Genomic DNA, 17,481 nt, shown 5'->3' with positions numbered 1-17,481 from the left:
CGACACTTAGTCGAACTCAAACGTATATCTGTCTCACCCAAAAAACCAAACAGAGCAGTTAAAGGGTTAGGTTCTAAGTGGTGATTCAGAATACAGGATAAAGTTATAAAAAAGTTTTTCAAAAATTTCTCTAAACCAGGACAGGACCAATACATATGAATAAGAGAAGCCTCGCCCCTCTTGCATTTATCACAAAGAGGACTAATATTAGGGTAAAATCGAGATAATTTAGATTTAGACATATGGGCTCTATAAACAATCTTAAACTGTAAAAGGCAATGGCAAGCACAAAGAGAGGTTGAATTAACCGATTTGAGAATCAAGTCCCAAATCTCATCAGATAAAGAGATATTTAAATCATGCTCATTAGCCATTCTAGAATCATTAGCCATTAGAATCATTAGCCATTCTAATTTTATCCACGGGGCACGCCGTAAGAATGCTAATTTATCACGAATAAATGATATTAAACCTTTACCCAGTGGATTAATAGAAAGAAATAAATTCATAACATTTTTCTCGGGCATTTCAGGGAAGTTAGGAATTAAAGGGTTAATAAAGTGTCTAATATTCTTCCACAGATATGACAAAAGAATAGAGTCTTAAGGAATCAAAACAGGTTTTAGGAATAAAAATTGGGATTGATTGAAATAAATATAAAAAATTAGGGAGAACATACATTTTAACAACATTAATACGACCTACCAAGGACATAGATAGAGGTGACCATTGTGACAAACTCTGTTTTGTAGTATATAAAAGATTGGCAAAATTTTCACAAAAAAGATCTTTAAACTTCCTTGTAACTGTAATCCCAAGATAAGTAAATTGTTTATGAACTACTTTAAAAGGGAGGTCACGAAATGCTAATTCTTGTGCTTCTTTATTAATTGGGAAAAGTTCACTCTTATGTAAATTAAGTTTACAGCTAGAAAACTGGCTAAACTGATCAAGAAGTGAAAACATTGGAGGTAAGGATGTGGACAGATTTGAAAGAAAAAGTAGTAAGTCATCAGCATAAAGAGAAACTTTATGCTCAACACCCCCCCCCCAGATGCCGGTCAGTTCAGGACAGCTTCGGAATGCTATTGCCAAGAGGTTCTACAGCCAAATCAAAGAGAAAGCGACTTAAAGGGCATCCTTGCCAGGTGCCACGTTTGAGGTTAAATAACTGGGATTGTTGAAAATTAGTCAAAACCGAGGCAGTGGGACACAGATACAGCAATTTGATCCAAGAGATAAAACTTTGACCGAAGTCAAATTTTTCTAAAACTGCAAAGAGGTAGTTCCATTCTATACGATCAGATGCTTTCTCCGCATCGAGGGAAATAACGCATTCAGGAATCCCAGTTGAAGGTGAATATAAAATGTTAAATAAATGCCGAATATTAAAAAAAGGAAGACGGTTTTTAATAAAACCAGTTTGATCATCAGAAATAATAGAGGGAATAACAGTTTCTAATCTATGAGCCAAAACTTTGGCCAAGATTTTAACATCAACATTAAGCAAAGAAATCGGCCTGTACGAGGAACATTCTGTTGGGTCTTTACCCTTTTTTAATAAAAGAATAATAGATGCCTCATTAAAAGAGGGTGACAATTTACCATAATTAAATGAGTCAGATAGTACTGAGAGTAACTGAGGAGAAAGAAGTGAAGAAAATGATTTATAAAATTCTACGAGGAACCCATCAGGTCCAGGAGATTTTCCTGAAGACAATGCAGAAATTGCAAAAGATATTTCTTCTGATGATATAGGCTCATTAAGTTTGGCTTTAAAATCAGATGAAAGCGAAGGAATATTCAGATTATTTAAGAAAAGATCAACAGAAATATACTCATTCAGAGATTCAGAGGAATAAAGCCGAGAGTAAAAATGTTTAAATACGTCATTGATTTCTAAGTGATCCGATGTAAAATCCCCATTTTCCTTCCGGATCTTTGTAATATGTTGTTTAGCTTTAGAACGCCTCAGCTGATTAACTAGAAATTTACCAGATTTATCACCATGAATATACAAACGACTCTTACTTTCAAGAAGTTGGCGTTCAACAGGTTGAGTAGACAGAAGATTAAATTGAGTTTAAAGTTCTACACGCTTCTTGTATATTTCAGGATTCTTAGTTTGAGCATCCAATTGGTCTAATTCTTTAATCTGTAATTAGGTCTAATCGATCTATATGGGACTTTCTATTAAGATTTGCTGTATATGAGATTACACAACTTCAACATAACATCCTATTGCCTATACTCTGTACTTTGATTTCTGAAAATCAATGTGCCAAAAGCTTTCTTTACAACCCTATCTACCTGTGAAGCCACTTACAACTAATTATAGATTTGTATTCGCAGATCCCTCTGTTCTACCATAGTCCTCAGTGCCTTACTGTTCAACTACCCTAGTTGGTCCTACCAAAGTGCAACACCTCACATTGTCTGAATTAAATCATATCTGCCATTTTACCAGCTGATGCAGATTCTACTGCAAGCCATGATAGCCTTCCTCACTGTCTACTACACCGCCAATCTTGGTGTTATCTGCAAATTTACTGATCTAGTTGATCACATTATCATCCAGATTGTTGATATAGTTGGTAATCAGCAATGGACACAGCATCAATCCCTGCAGCATACCACTAGTCACAGGCCTCCAGTCAGAGAGGCAGCCATCTACTTCCAGCCCCTTGACTGCTCTCACAAAGCCAATAACTAAACCAATTTACTACCTCATCTTGAATGTTGAGCAACTAACGAACCTCCTTGCAATCCTTTTGCTCTTAACGTATCTGTAGAATCCCTTAGGATTCTCCTTCACCTTGTCTGCTAGGACTTCATGCCTTCTTTTAGCCCTCCTGATTTCTTTCTTAAGTATACTCTGGCATTTCTTATACTCCATAAGCACCTCATTTGTTTCTACCTGCCTAAACCTGCTATGCAGTTTTTTTCTCTTAACAAGGGCCTCAATATCTCTTGAAAATTAAGGTACCCTACACTTGTTATATTTATCTTTTATTCTGACAGGCACATACAAGCTTTCTACTCTCAAAATTTGACTTTTGAAGGCCCTCCACTTACCAAGTACACCGTTGCCAGAAAACAGCCTGTTCCGATCCAAGCTTGCCAGATCATTTCTGATGGGGTCAAAATTGGACCACCAATTTAGAATCTCAACTTTTGGACCAACCTATCTTTCCAAATATTGACTTTGAAACTCATGACATTTATTTGGGTTCTCCTTGTTATGAACGGCACACTGTCTTCTCAAGCATCTCCTCCACTTTCGGGGATCAGTGACATTCAAGTGCTGGTGTGCTGGTGACCTGCCAGACACATCAAAACTGATGTGCTGCTCTGTCTGTGATTCCTATGCACAAATCCTTTGCCTTTGCTACTCTGTAAAATATTTGCAAAGTTGATTTGTGAAAGACAATATTGAATCTAAGGTTATTTTAGTGTTTTTCCTGGCCACCGTTATCCCACTGTTACAAGGTTTTACACAGTTTGGAGGAACACTTAATCTTCTTATTGGGAACAGTTCAGGCATGTGGACACAACATCAAATTGTGACCTTCCTGGCTTTTTATGGTGGAAAACTCAGAGTCAGCAATGCCATTGAACCTCAATAGTAGGTGATTAGGCTTTCTCATTGTAGATTAACACTGTGTGGCACTTCTGTCGTGTAAATTCTGCTGGTCACTTGTTACCTAGTGCATTATTACAACAGGTACCCAGAGAAAATAGAAGAAGAAAATGATCTCCGTTGCAGTCAGAACCACAGGGCACTGAACAAAGATGATTTTATAAATCAGCAAAGATGAGACTTGGACTCCGTCCAATCAATGAATGAGAGTCATTAGAAAAGACAAATTAAAATAAGATAGCAGCCATTCTCAGAGTGGACCAGGTTGGAGTGGTTTTGGCTCATCAAACTTGGGCAAGATAAGTATCTGGTAAGCTTTTTTTCCTCCTCCTTTATTCTTCATTCTTTATCTGTTAGGGCACAGTTAGTGCAGTCAGAATGGCTCCAGAGGACTGTATTTTATTCTGTGTGTGAGATGTGGGAATTCTGGAACAACACCAGCCTTCCGGATAACGACATTTGCACCAGGTACACTGAGTGCTGCTCCTCAGGAAAAGTGTTGGGAACTGGATACTAACTTGATGACCTTCAGCTCGTATGAGAGATTGAGGAAATGATAGATTGGAGCTACAGGGAGGTGGACACCTCTAGCTTTCAGAAGGTGAGTAACTAGGTAAATGTCAGGGGAAGGAAAGGATATAGATAGCCAGTGCAGAGTACCCCTCTGGCCATTCCCCTCCATGATAAGGATGTCACTTTGGGTATTGTTGGGTGAGATGACCTACTGGGGGGGGGCTGGGTCTCTTGCACTGAGTTGGGTGGTGTGGCTCAGAAGCGAAGAGAGGTGTAGAGCATAAACTATGGAATCTTTTATCATTACCGATATAACAATATTTTGTGGAGATGATAGAGACACCCAGATGATATGTTGCCTCCCAAATGCCAGAGTCAGAGATATCTCAGATCGGGGCCAGAGTATTCTACAGGAGGGGGGGGAGGGGGTGAACAGCCAGAAGGCTTGGTGCACATGACATAGTTAGGAAGGGTGAGGAGGTCCAGAAGAGAAATTTTAAGGAGTTAGGTAGAAGACTGAATAGCAGGACCTCTAGCAATCTCTGGACTCCTGTCTGTGCCATGCACCAGTGAAAATAAGAATAGGATGACTTGGCAGATGAATGCACGGCTGAGGAACCAGTGAAGTGGGGCTGTGCTCAGATTTCTGAATCATTGGGATCTCTTACAGGGAAAGTATGACTTCTTCAAAAGGGACAGGTTACACCTGAACCTGAGGGGTACCTTTCAGGACAGTTAAAACTAACTTGGCAGGTGGTTTTGAACCTGAGTGATGCTAAGGATGGGGTAGTTGGTTTACAAACAGAGGCAAATTGTAGTGAAACTGCTAGCAAGGAGATGGTGATGGTAGGACAAAGTTGCAGTCAATGGGATAAATTGCAATGTACAAGGGGGACAATATAAAAAAATGGAGCTGTATACGGGACTGAAGGTGAATGCATGCATATATGGAATAAGAACATAAATAGGAGCAGGAGTGGGCCATCTGGCCCATTGAGCTGTTCTGCCATTCAATAAGATCATGGCTGATCTGACCATGGACTCATTTCCACCTCCCTGCCTTTTCCCCATAACCCTTAATACCCCTACTACATAAAATCTACAACCTTGTCTTAACTATATTTATTGAGGTAGCTTTCACTGCTTCATTGTATTGACCACTCTTTTGGAAAAGCGGTTCCTCCTCATTTCATCCTAAACCTACTCCCTGGAATTTTGAGGCTATGTCCTCTAGTTCTAATCTCACCTACCAGTGGAAACAGTCTTCCTGCCTCTAGCCTATCTATCCCTTTCATAATTTTATATGTTTCTATAAAATCTCCTCTCATCCTTATCAATTCCAGCAAGTACAGTCCCAGGTGACTCAATTGCTCCTCTTAGTCTAACCCCCTCATTTCTGGAATCAACTTGTTGAACCTCCTCTGCACCACCTCCAAAGCCAGTATTTCGAGGCATGACAGTGCAGGTGCGTGGACGTCAGCAAGTTAGACTGGCAGGAAGAATTTAAAAAGAAGACAGCTTTATAGAGCAGTTGATGGAGTATAAGGGCTTCGGTGATAATGGGTCGATGCAAGTAACTCTGAAGAATAGGAAGTATGTCTGAGGCCAGTGTTCTGTACTGGATGTCAGATGTGGAATGTCCGGCAGACTCCCAGCCTCCCGGGCGGTCACATCTGTGCCAGGTGCATGGAGCTGCAGCTCCTTAGGGATCGGGTTAGGGAACTAGAGATGCAGCTTGATGACCTTTGTCTGGTCGGAAAGTGAGGAGGTGATAGAAGCAAAAGGCAAGTATCTCGGGAGCCAGATAAGTGGGTAACAGTCAGGAGAGGGAAGGGCAAGAGTCAGATACTAGAGAGTTCCATTGTGCCTGTGCCGCTTAACAGTAAGTACTCCTGTTTGAGTACCGTTGGGGCAGATGACCTACCTGGGGGAAGCAACAGGCTGTGCCTCTGGTACAGAGTCTGGCCCTGTGGCTCAGAAGGGTAGGGAAAGGAGAAGGATGGCAGCAATAATAGGGGACTCTATAGTTAGGGGGGCAGATAGGCGATTCTGTGGACACAGGAAAGAAACACGGATGGTAGTTTGCCTCCCAGGTGCCAGGGTCCGGGATGTTTCCGATCGCATCCACGATATCCTGAAGTGGGATGGTGAACAGCCAGAGGTTGTGGTACATATTGGTACCAATGACATAGGTAGGAAAAGGGAGGAGGTCCTGAAAACAGACTACAGGAGTAAGGAAGGAAGATGAGAAGCAGGACCTCAAAGTAGTAATCTCGGGATTATTGCCTGTACCATGTGACAGTGAGTTTAGGAATAGAATTATTGGGACCCCTTTTATCTATGGAATGCTCTGCCTCAGAAGGCAGTGGAGGCCAATTCTCTGGATGCCTTCAAGAAAGAGTTAGATAGAGCTCTTAAAGATAGCAGAGTCAAGGGATATGGGGAGAAGGCAGGAACGGGGTACTGATTGTGGATGATCAGCCATGATCACATTGAATGGTGGTGTTGGCTCGAAGGGCAGAATGGCCTACTCCTGCACCTATTGTCTATTGTCTTTTGGGGCAGGCATGACCTTTACAAAAAGGACGGGTTGCACTTGAATCCAAGAAGGACCAATATCCTGGTAGGGAAGTTTGCTAAGGCTATTGGGGAGAGTTAAACTAGAATTGCTGGGGGGGGGGGGGTTGGTGGCGGTTGGAACCAAACTGAAGAGATGGAAGAAAGGGCAGTTGACTCACAAATCAAGAAAGCTTGTAGATGGTGTGAGAGGGAGGATAGGCAGTTGATAGCGAAAGGATGCGCTCAGACTGATGGTTTGAGATGTCTATTTTAATGCAAGAAGCATCACAAACACAGTGGTTGAGCTTAGAGCTTGGATTAGTTCTTGGAGCTATGATAGCTATGATATTGTGGTCATTACAGAGACTTGGATGGCTCAGGGACAGTAATGGTTACTTCGAGTGTCTGACTTCAGATGTTTCAGAAAGGGCGGAGGGAGGCCAAAGAGGTGGGGGTGTGGCACAGCTGATGAGAGATAGTGACACAACAGTAGAAAAGGAGGAAGTCAAGTAGGGATTGTCTACTGAGTCTGTGTGGGTGGAAGTTAGAAAAAGGAAGGAGTCAATAACTCTACTGGGTGTTTTTTATACACCACCCAATAGTAACAGGGACATCAGGGAGCAGATAGACAGATTCTGGAATGATTCGGTATGAACAGGGTTGTTGTGATGGAGGATTTTAATTTCTCCAATATTAATCGTAATCTCCCTAGATCAAGGAGTTTAGATGGGGTGGAGTTTGACAGGTGTGTTCAGGAAGGTTTCCAGACACAATATGTAGATAAGCCTACAAGAGGAGAGGCTGTACTTGATCTGGTATTGGGAAATGAACCTGGTCAGGTGTCAGGTGTCTCAGTGGGAGAGCATTTTGGAGATAGTGATCACAATTCTATCTCCTTTACCACAGGATTGGAGAGTGATAGGAACACTCAAGTTAGGAAAGTGTTTAATTGGAGTAAGGGGAAATATGAAACCATCAGGCAGGAACTTGGAAGTATAAATTGGGAATAGATGTTCGCAGGGAAATGTACGGCAGAAATGTGGCAAATGCCCAGGGGATATTTGTGTGGGTTCCATTGAGACAGGGAAAGGATGGTAGTGTACAGGAACCGTGGTGTACAAAGGCAGTTGAAAATCTAGTTAAGAAGAAAAGAAACACTTGTGAAAGGTTCAAAAAACAGCTTCACTTTAGCCACCCGTTTCTGCTTTATATAATTATAAAATCTTTTACTATCCTGCTCTTTGTCTGTCCTGCTTGTTATTTATAGAACATATAACAGTACACGAGTCTGCTTAACAAGATAATATCCTGTGGTGTTACAGGGAAGATACTGGAATAGGTAGTGGAATGGTTGACGGGCAGGAGGCAGCGAGTGTGAATAAAAGGGGCTTTTTCTGGTTGGCTACTGTGACTAGTAGTGTCCTCAGGGGTCAGTATTGGAACCGCTGCTTTTCACATTGTTTGTCAGTAACTTAGATAATGGAATTGATGGCTTTGTGGCAAAGTTTGCGGATGATATGAAGATAGATGGAGGGGCAGGTAATGCTGAGGAAGCAATGTGATTGCTGCAGGATTTAGACAAATTGGACAAATGGAGAAAGAAGTGACAGATGGAATGGAGTGTTGGGAAATATATGATAATGCATTTTGGTAAAAGGAACAATAGTGCAGACTATTATCTAAATGGGGAGAAGGTTCAAACATCAGAGGTGCAGAGGGACCTAGGATTCCTTGTGCAAGACTCCCTGAAGGTGAATTCACAGGTTGAGTCTGTGGCAAAGAAGGCAAATGAAATGTTGGCATTTATTTCAAGGAGAATAGAATATAAAAGCAAGGAGATAATGTTGAACCTTTTAAGATACTAGTCAGGTTGCATGGAGTATTGTCAACAGTTTAGGGTCCTATATCTGAGAAAGGATGTTTTGACATTGGAGGGAGTCAAAAGGAGGTTCTTGAGAATGATTCTGGGATGAAGGGTTTGACATATGAGGAGCCCCTGGCAGCTTTGGCCTATACTCACTGGAATTTAGAAGAATGCTTGGGGATCTCATTGAAACTTACTGAATGTTGAAAGAACTAGATAGGGTGGATATGGAGCGTATGTTTTCTATGGTGGGGGTATCCAGAACTAAAGGGCACAGCCTCAAAATTGAGGGGCGACCCTTTAGAGCAGAAGTGAGGGGGATTTTTTTTAGCCAGAACATAGTAAATCTGTGGAATGCTGTGCCACAGACTGCGGTGGAGGTCAAGTCTGTGCATATATATTTAAGGCAGAAGTTGATTGTTTCCTGATTGATCGGCATCAAAGGTTATGACGAGAAGGCAGGTGTATGGGTTGGAATGGGACCTGGGATCAGCCATGATGGAATGGCAGATCCGACTGGTTGGGCTGAACAGCCTAATTCTTCTCCTATGTGTTATGGTATTACTGCACAGGAGAAGGCTATTTGGCCCACAGTGTTGTGCCAATCCAGCTAAAAAAAAATCAAAAATATCCAGGCACTAATCATACCTATCTACACAATATCTATTCCTTGCACAATGTCCATGTTGCTTACATCCATGTGCCCATCCAATTTTCTCTTAAAAGCCTCTAATGTATTTGCCTTTATCACCATACCAGCAGCACATTCCAGACATCCAACACTCTGAGTAAAAATTTACCCCTCATATTCCCCTTAGACCTACCTCCTATCACCTTCAATGCATGCTCTCTGGTATTAGACATTTCAGCTCTGTGAAACTGATACTCCCTTTACCTCTCATTAACTTAAAAACCTGTGTCAGATCTCCCCTCAGCCTCTGCCACTCCAAAGAAAACATCTCAAGTTTAGCCATCCCCTCAGGATAGCTAAACCAGGCAGTATCCTGGTAAACATCTTCTACACCCTCTCCAAAGCTTCAACGCTCTTCCTATTGTGGGATGACCAGAACTATATGCAATACATCAAAAGTGGCCTAACCAGAGTTTTATAAAGTAGCAATGTAACCTCTTGACTTTTGAACTCAATGCCTTGACTAATAAAAACAAAAATTCCAAAAGCCCTCTTAACACCCCTATTGACTTGTATAGTCAGTTTCAAGGAGCTGTGAACTTGGATTCCAAGATCTCTACAACGCAAGACCGTCTTCAAATTCTGGAAATGAAAGTAATACACACAAAATTCTGGAGGAAGTCAGCAGGCCAGGCAACATTCATGGAAAGTTGATGCTTCTGGCCAAGACCCTTCATCAGGACAGGAAAGAAAGAGATAAGGTCAGAGTAAGAAGATAGGGGAAGAGATGAAAAGGTATAAGGTAGTAGGTGATGGGTTGATGTAACAAGCTGGGAATTCGATTGATGAAAGAGATAAAGGGCACGAGAAGGGGTGATCTGATAGAAGAGTTCAGAAGACTATGGGAGAAAGGGGAAGCTGAGGAGCACCAGAGGGAGGAGGTGGGTAGGTAAGGAGAAAAGATAGAAAACCTAGAGTGCAATATAGGCTCTTTGACCCACAAAGTTGTGCCGAACATGTCCCTACCTTAGAAATTACTAGCCCTCTATTTTGCTAAGCTCCATGTACCTATCTAAAAATCTCTTAAAAGACCTGTTGCTGCAGCCCATTCCACACACTTACCACTGAGTAAAAAAAAACTTGCCCCTGACATCTCCTGTGTACCTACTCCCCAACACCTTAAACTGTGTCCTCTTGTGGCAACCATTTAAGCCGTGGGAAAAAGCCTCTGACTATCCACATGATCAATGCCTCTCATCATCTTATAAACCTCTTATCAGGTCACCCCTCTCATCCTCCGTCGCTCTAAGGAGAAAAGGCCGAGAGGGAGAGGAAAAGATGAGAGGGAAATGGAAATGGGGAATGAGGAAGAAGAAGGGGAAGCGCAATTACCAGAACTTCAAGAAATTAATGTTCATGTCTTCAGGTTGGAGGCTACCCAGATGGAATATGAGGTGTTTCTCCTCTCACCTGAGGATGGCCTCATAGTGGCAGTAAAGGAGGCCTTGGACTGACATGTCAGAAGGACCTTTCATTAGCAGGTCATTCAAGCTCACGCCTCTGAACTTTTGGCTGCTGTTGGACATGAGTCTCACTGGAGTCGTGGCAGAGTGCATGTTCAGAGCAATCAGGTGACTCGTACCAGACTGGCCTTGTTACAGTTGATGATGCATCTTTGGACAATTTTATTGCAGCCCTTTTATCAACCATGTCATGCACTTGAGCAGTGTAGGCAGGTTTCCACTTGGGTTCTTTGGCTAGTTGCTTTTCCGTCCTGAGAAATGTAGCCTCGACTGTTCTTTTATTGTTTGGCAAGGAAGATGGATCTTCTAACCAAGGATATCTGGCATGCCAATGTGGTTCTTTGCTGTGCCAGTCACTGGTGACATAGTTGAGGCCTCTTCTTACAACTTCAAGTTTCCTCTCTTCAGCAAGAGTCATTCCTTTGCTGCCCGGCTGGCAAGTTTCTGCAGCGGCAACCCCCGCATTTTGGCTCACATGTTGCACCAATATTACCCCACTTCCCCCACTCTAGGAAGTCCTGGTTGCTGGTTGAAGTACCTGACTCCTGGAGCTTGATGCCATCCTGTCTGTTTGGTGGGAGTTGCTCTGGGACTGTGCTGGTGAGCTTCTCATACTTTACAGCAGCCGCTCTCATTGACCTTGCAAAATGTGTCTTGGACATATGGGCCAAGACAGACAGCTCCTCAAAGAGATCAGGATGTGTTCCTCCGAACGTCTTCTCCAGTGGTCTGTCCCACAGCATGAGGTCTCAAACAGCTCTGGTTCTCTGAGGCGCTAGCTGACCTCTATGGCTTAAGAGTAAATTTATTTCTCTGGGTCTCACAAGTTCATCAAGCAGTATGTCTGGGAAGAGTTTCTGCAGTTGCTTTGGTGTCACATGTTTGTGGATATTTGCAATTCTGTCTAGTCCATAACAAACCAATTGGTGTGATTTGAGAGTGCCCTTGGGAGTGCTTTTTTAGAAGGTACCACTTTGTCTCCACCTGAACCTTCATCCCCCAAACTCCATGGACGACAAGAGTGATTTCCTCACTTCTGAGGTTCAGTCTCTTGCAGCTTTGTGGTTTATATAATTGGTGTCCGAAGCCAAGTCAATTAACATCCCAATTTTTTTGTCCAGCATTAGCTGTGACCTCGAGATGCATCATAATCACTGGTAGCTCTTGCAATCCACTTTCTACCAGAAGGCCCGGTTTATCTTTCACAGTGCTGAAGGCTCTGGATGCAGTGTTTGAAAATACATTGCAACATTGTTTGGCTAATTCTGGTGAAAGTTTGTTGAAGAACTCCTCTTGATCCTCTGTATATTTCTTCCTGCCTTTATCTTCCTCTGGAGCAAATCTGCTCTTTTTCTGATCTGTGCTGCTTTTCTTCATTTCAGCATTGGGGCACAGATAGTAATGATGCTCAGGAGTATGCTCATCCTTGCAGTCTTGGTTTTTACACAGATATGAACAGTCATCATGAACTTCGAGACACTTCTTGCATGCCCCCAACTTTCTTACTGCAGCCTTTTTCTCTGGTAGCTTTAGTGCTCAAAACTGTTCACAAATGTAGAGTTTCCTTTTGTGCTTTCTGTCACCGCAGACTACACACACTGCATGGTCGTTGCCTGACTTGGTAGACTTGGTTCTGGCATGTCTTGGCTCAGCCCTGGTTTCTCTTCTACTTGGCTCTTCATCCCTCAGTTGCTTGAGCTGCTCATATATGCTCTCTTCCCCTTTGAGGAATTCCAAGAGACTGTCAAACCGATTATCTGGTGCCATAGCATTTCTCTTGTCAGTGACATAGACCAGCCATTCCTTTGAAAGATTCTGGAAGTTTACTTTCAATTGATTTTGTCACCAGTGAATTTTTGCTAGCACCCGTGTCTCCAAGGTCACTCAAGTCTTGAAGTGCCTTCTCCACAGCTTGAATTAATTCCACTATTTTCCGTGACTGATGATTTCTGACAGCTGGCATCTTCTGTAATTCTTCTACTATTTCAAAAGCAATGCATGTTCAATTTCCATAGCAGTTTTCTAGAACATGGAAGATATCATCTGCCTGCAATGTTATAAGTAGTGAGGCGAAGGTCTCTTCTGATTTTGTCGTCAAGACTGTCCAGTAGTTGAACCTTTTTGACCTCTCTTGAACCGGTCGGCTCTCCCTGCCTCTGGAGTGCTTCCCAGCCTTTCTCCACCTGTGAAAATCATGTTTGCTGCCAGTAGACTTGGGAAGGGCCGTTGGTTTCAATCTGATGGCTGGCATGGGAAAATTGGAGGAGAAGTCCAATGCTGTCAGTGTTAGTCTTTCAGCATCCTCCTTTCTCCTTGCCTGTATGAAGTGGGCCTTCTTGGAAACCAACTTGGGGATGTGGAGTTCGAGCCCCTTTAGGCGACTCTGAAGGTCCTTCTGATCCCCTGTCGGGAAACATTGTTTCCACTGACCATGCACCTCCTTCGCTGTCTTTACCATTCTTTGCAGGTGGTTAAGCATGAAGTCATACACCTTCTGGTTGCCATCGGGTTGTACAGCAGCAACATTTTTACATTCATCCTCTGCTGCTTGTAGTGCTGTGCATAATTCAACATTTCCAAAGTTGGTCCAAAGAGTCTCCTGGATTAGGCTTCTGACCTCCTTTAGTTTCAACTTGTACTCATTTGCCACCTTTGCCAGGTCAGCTTTTTGCTGTTCAGTTAACACAGCTACTTCCTCTGTGTTCAGCTCCGCCCCCAGTGCTGCAATGAATCTGGCCTCCACATCATCATTGGCTTCCATGACTCTCTCAGCTTCTGTTGTGAGTTTATTGAAACTGACTCTGAGCTCCTCTTCAGACATGTCTTCATAGGTCCTGGTAATACTGTTGGCCAGATGAGAAAATAATCTTTTTGCTGCTGTTCGCTCTACCTTGAGTTGCTCAACCGATTTCCCAATAGCTTGATCAGCCATGTTTGATTTCCTCCGTAGGCTTTTCACAGGTGAGAAGGTAAGTACAACTTTTTAATGATGCTTTGATGTTGTTTTATCTTAACTTGATTTTCTTCCTTTTTCAGGATTCCAGGTTATTGCTCCTGCTGTTCCAGCTAAAAGCTCCTAGATTTCTGTTTCCTGGTTCTCCAGTTTCCCGGTCAAGTTTTTTTCACTGTCAAGCTGGAGTTTTTGTTCTTCTTTGAACATGTTCAGCTTCCCCACTTGAAGGAGATTGAATGCGTCTACCCGAAGGTTTCTTAACAAGATTCCACTCAATGAACAAACAACTTTTCCTTTTTCCTCCTTTTATTTTTCACAAGTGCGGCAGTTTGATAGTACCATTAGTCATTGGTCCTTAGGTGAAAAAACTGGCTGCCTCTCCGGACTTCGTAGACGGATTCCTGCAGTCTCCGCTCTCTAATGGACCGTTATGTTTTCAAACCGGATGAACCCTCCCGAAGATTCTCCATCCCTTCTTAAACCTCACGCCATTTCCGAGAAGCGCCTGTGAGCGATGGTCCCTGTGACGAAGCTAGCGCTAACCCAAATGCGGTGACAGCAGTGCTCTTTTCTATTAAACAGTCTCAAGTTATTTAAAGTTCAGCATCTTACCACAGATTCCAACGCTGCTCCCGGACTGCCGCTGTGACACTGCGGAGTCCCCCCCCCCCCCCCCCCAATGTTCCGGGTAGAAGCAGCACTCAAAACAATGGGTTCCAACCGGTCTATCAGTGGATTCTTGCTATTATTTTAAATTTTTATTTTCCTTTGCCTCTAGGTCCCAATACTTTCTAGAAACTAGTTTGACTTGACAGACTCTAAAATTTCTTCATATATATGGCAGAATAAAAATCCTTGATTAAGTAAGAAATATTTACAGAAATCAAAAAGGGAGAGTTGTTTGGCAATGCCAAATTTTAGATTCTATTATTGGGCAATTAATATTCGATATTTAATGTTTTGGACACAAGATCCAGATGAAATTCATTGTCCACGATGGATGAACCTCGAGCGTGAATTTTCATTGGCTTCTATCTTAGGGGCCTCACTTCCCTTTGCACTTACCAAACTGAATAAACAAATGACTAATCCAATAACTAAACATACAATATGAATATGGTTTCAATGTTGTAAATTTTTTGGATTGAATAAATTTATCCTATCAAGTCCTATTATATCTAATTTTTTCTTCCAACCTTCCAGAATTGATCAAGCTTTTCTTTTATGGAGAATGAAAGGAATACATGTTTTCGTGACTTATTCATGGATACTGTCTCATGTCTTTTGAACAGTTGTCTAATAAATATAGTTTGCCTAGATCACATATTTTCAGATATTTACAGATTAGAAACTTTGAATATTATGTTATCTACCTTTCTGGTATCACATCAAACTGAAATTACAGAAAAAAATTTAGGTTTGGGTTCTCTGGATGCATTCAAGAGAGAGTTAGATAGAGCTCATAGATAGCGGGGTCAAGGGATATGGGGAGAGGACAGGAACGGGGAACTAATTATGTATGATCAGCCATGATCACAGTAAATGGCGGTGCTGGCTAGAAGGGCCGAATGGCCTACTCCTGCACCTACTGTCTATTGTCTATAAACCCCTATCAGAAGAGTTTAACAGCAATTATTTATTATCTGATTATGAAAATACGTCTAGGTACATCTGATAAAATTAAGAATGAATGGGAAAGAAAATTTAAGGTATCTTTACTTATAGAGAAATGGGAGAAAATTATCCAACTACAAACACTTCTTCAATGTGTGCTAGACATGCCTTAATACAATTTAAAGTGGTTCATAGGGCCCATATGTCCAAGGATAAGTTAGCTCGTTTTTATTCGGCATGGACTAGAAGGGCCAAGATGGCCTGTTTCCGTGCTGTAAAAAAAAACAAGCAAAAGGAAAGAACTATGTACAAGTAGGGAGTGATTTTTTTTTAAAACAGATTCATTGATTTGTGAGAATAAAATCAGGCCTATGAGGCATTATGTAGTTAAACCATTTTCCCCAGTATGAATCAAATTGTTCCAGCTTATGATAAACAGATGCTGTTATCTTCTCCATTTTGTAAATGTCCATTGTAATTTCCATCCATATATTTAAAGTTGGGCTCTCCTGTGATAACCATTTCCTAGTAAGAGTCTTTTTACCAGCCACCAACAGTATATTCATTAAATATTTATCTCTTCAACCATTCTTGAGGTATATATCCAAAATATATGGTCTTACTCTCCAAGGGTATTTCACATTTAAAGATGTCTTGTAGGGCATTGAGTATCCCCCTCCAATAGTTTTTGATAACAGGGCAGTCCCAAAAAATATGATAATGATTTGCATTTTGATTTCCACAATTTCTCCAGCAAACAGGGAGGTTACTATCATAATGGGATTTCTGAGAGGGTGTAATAAAATATCAAATTTTTCCATCCAAACTTCCTCCATTTCTGTGAATTGGTACACTTTGTAAATGGAAAGATTCTAATCCCCCTACTACATTTCAATGGTTTTCCCAAACTATAACATGCTTAAACTTGGAAAAAATTAGGAGTGGCACTATCGACCCTTCGGTTAAATTTGAAGCAACTTGGAGACCATTTATTCAACATTTTCATATGATGTAAGCTGACCTTTTCTGAATCCTTCTCAATAACTGTTTGTTCATGTATAGAGGAGCAGAGTTAATGCCAAACAACGATTTTAACTGATGAAACAAGGCAGCCTAACTTTTGATTTGTTTTTATTCTGTTTTCTTTGTCAGTTTAGGGGGATTTTTTTTTCTTGTAAAAATCTTTTTTTCTTTGAATCTTTTTCATGTTTAGTTACTAAGAGATTGGGAGGCTTAGATTACACATTTTACTTGGAGTCTGTTTATGTATACTTTAACCTTTTATTAATGTAATCCCGATCTCTTTGTATCACTATCATTGTTATGTTTATTTGAAACTTAATAAAAAAAGATTGATAAAGAAAAATGAGGTCAGAGAAATATTAGTGGGGGACAAGGAGATGAGTGATGAACTAAATGAGTATTTTGCATCAGTCTTTTCTGTGGAAGGCATGAGCAGTATGCCTGATGTTGTAGTGTGTGAAGGAAGAGAAGTGGGTGTATTACTTCTACAAGAAAGAACGTGCTCAAAAAGCTGAAAGAACTAAGGGCACGTAAGTCACCTGGACCAGATGAACTGCATCCTAGGGTTCTGAAAGAAGCAGCATTGTAGATTGTGCTGGCATTAGAAATGACCTTTCAAAAATCATTGAACTCTGACATGCTACCAGAGGACTGGAAGGCTGCAGAAAGGAAATTACAGACCAGTTAGTCTGACCTCAGTGGATGGCAAGATGTTGGAGTCAATTTTTAAGGATGAGGTTACAGAGTACTTGGAGACACAGGACAGGATAGGACAAAGTCAGCATGATTTCCTCAAGGGAAAATCTTGCCTGACGAGTCTGCTGGAATTCTTTGAAGAAATTACAGGTAGGATAGATAAAAGAGATGTAGCGGATATTGTATAAAAGAGAGACCATAAGACATAGCAGCAGAATTAGGCCATCTGGCCCATCATGTCTGCTCCACCAATCATGGCTGATCCTTTTTAATTCTGCTCAACCCCAGTTGTCAGCCTTCTCCCCATAACCTTTGATGCCATGTCCAATCAATACCTATCAATCCCGGCCTTTAATACACCCAGTGACTTGGCCTCCACAGTTGCATGTGGCAGCAAATTCCACAAATTTACCACCCTTTGGCTAAATAAATTTTTCTGCATCTCTGTTTTGAAAGGTTGTCCTT

The 17,481-nt window shown here is 41.6% G+C and overlaps 1 protein-coding gene across 6 annotated transcripts in view; it reads left to right on the top strand.

Moving 5' to 3' along the window:
• Positions 1 to 17,481, top strand: part of LOC132406561 (uncharacterized) — a 36,106-nt gene that overhangs the window by 7,300 nt on the left and 11,325 nt on the right. Inside the window, exons 3-4 of one of the 6 annotated variants that reach the window (XR_009516194.1) lie at positions 3,725 to 3,950; positions 13,767 to 16,729. The exons of 1 other annotated variant lie outside the window; for it this stretch is intronic. The gene's annotated coding sequence lies outside the window, so the exon portion shown is untranslated. Of the gene's footprint in view, positions 1 to 3,724; positions 3,951 to 3,997; positions 4,242 to 13,766; positions 16,730 to 17,481 lie in introns of those variants that run through there. 4 more of the 6 variants (XR_009516193.1, XR_009516197.1, XR_009516198.1 and 1 more) reach the window with 4 other exon arrangements.

The sequence above is a fragment of the Hypanus sabinus genome, chromosome 16, assembly GCF_030144855.1.
Source record: "Hypanus sabinus isolate sHypSab1 chromosome 16, sHypSab1.hap1, whole genome shotgun sequence".
Classification (NCBI taxonomy): Eukaryota; Metazoa; Chordata; class Chondrichthyes; order Myliobatiformes; family Dasyatidae; genus Hypanus; species Hypanus sabinus.
This window is presented reverse-complemented; position numbering and strand designations above follow the sequence as displayed.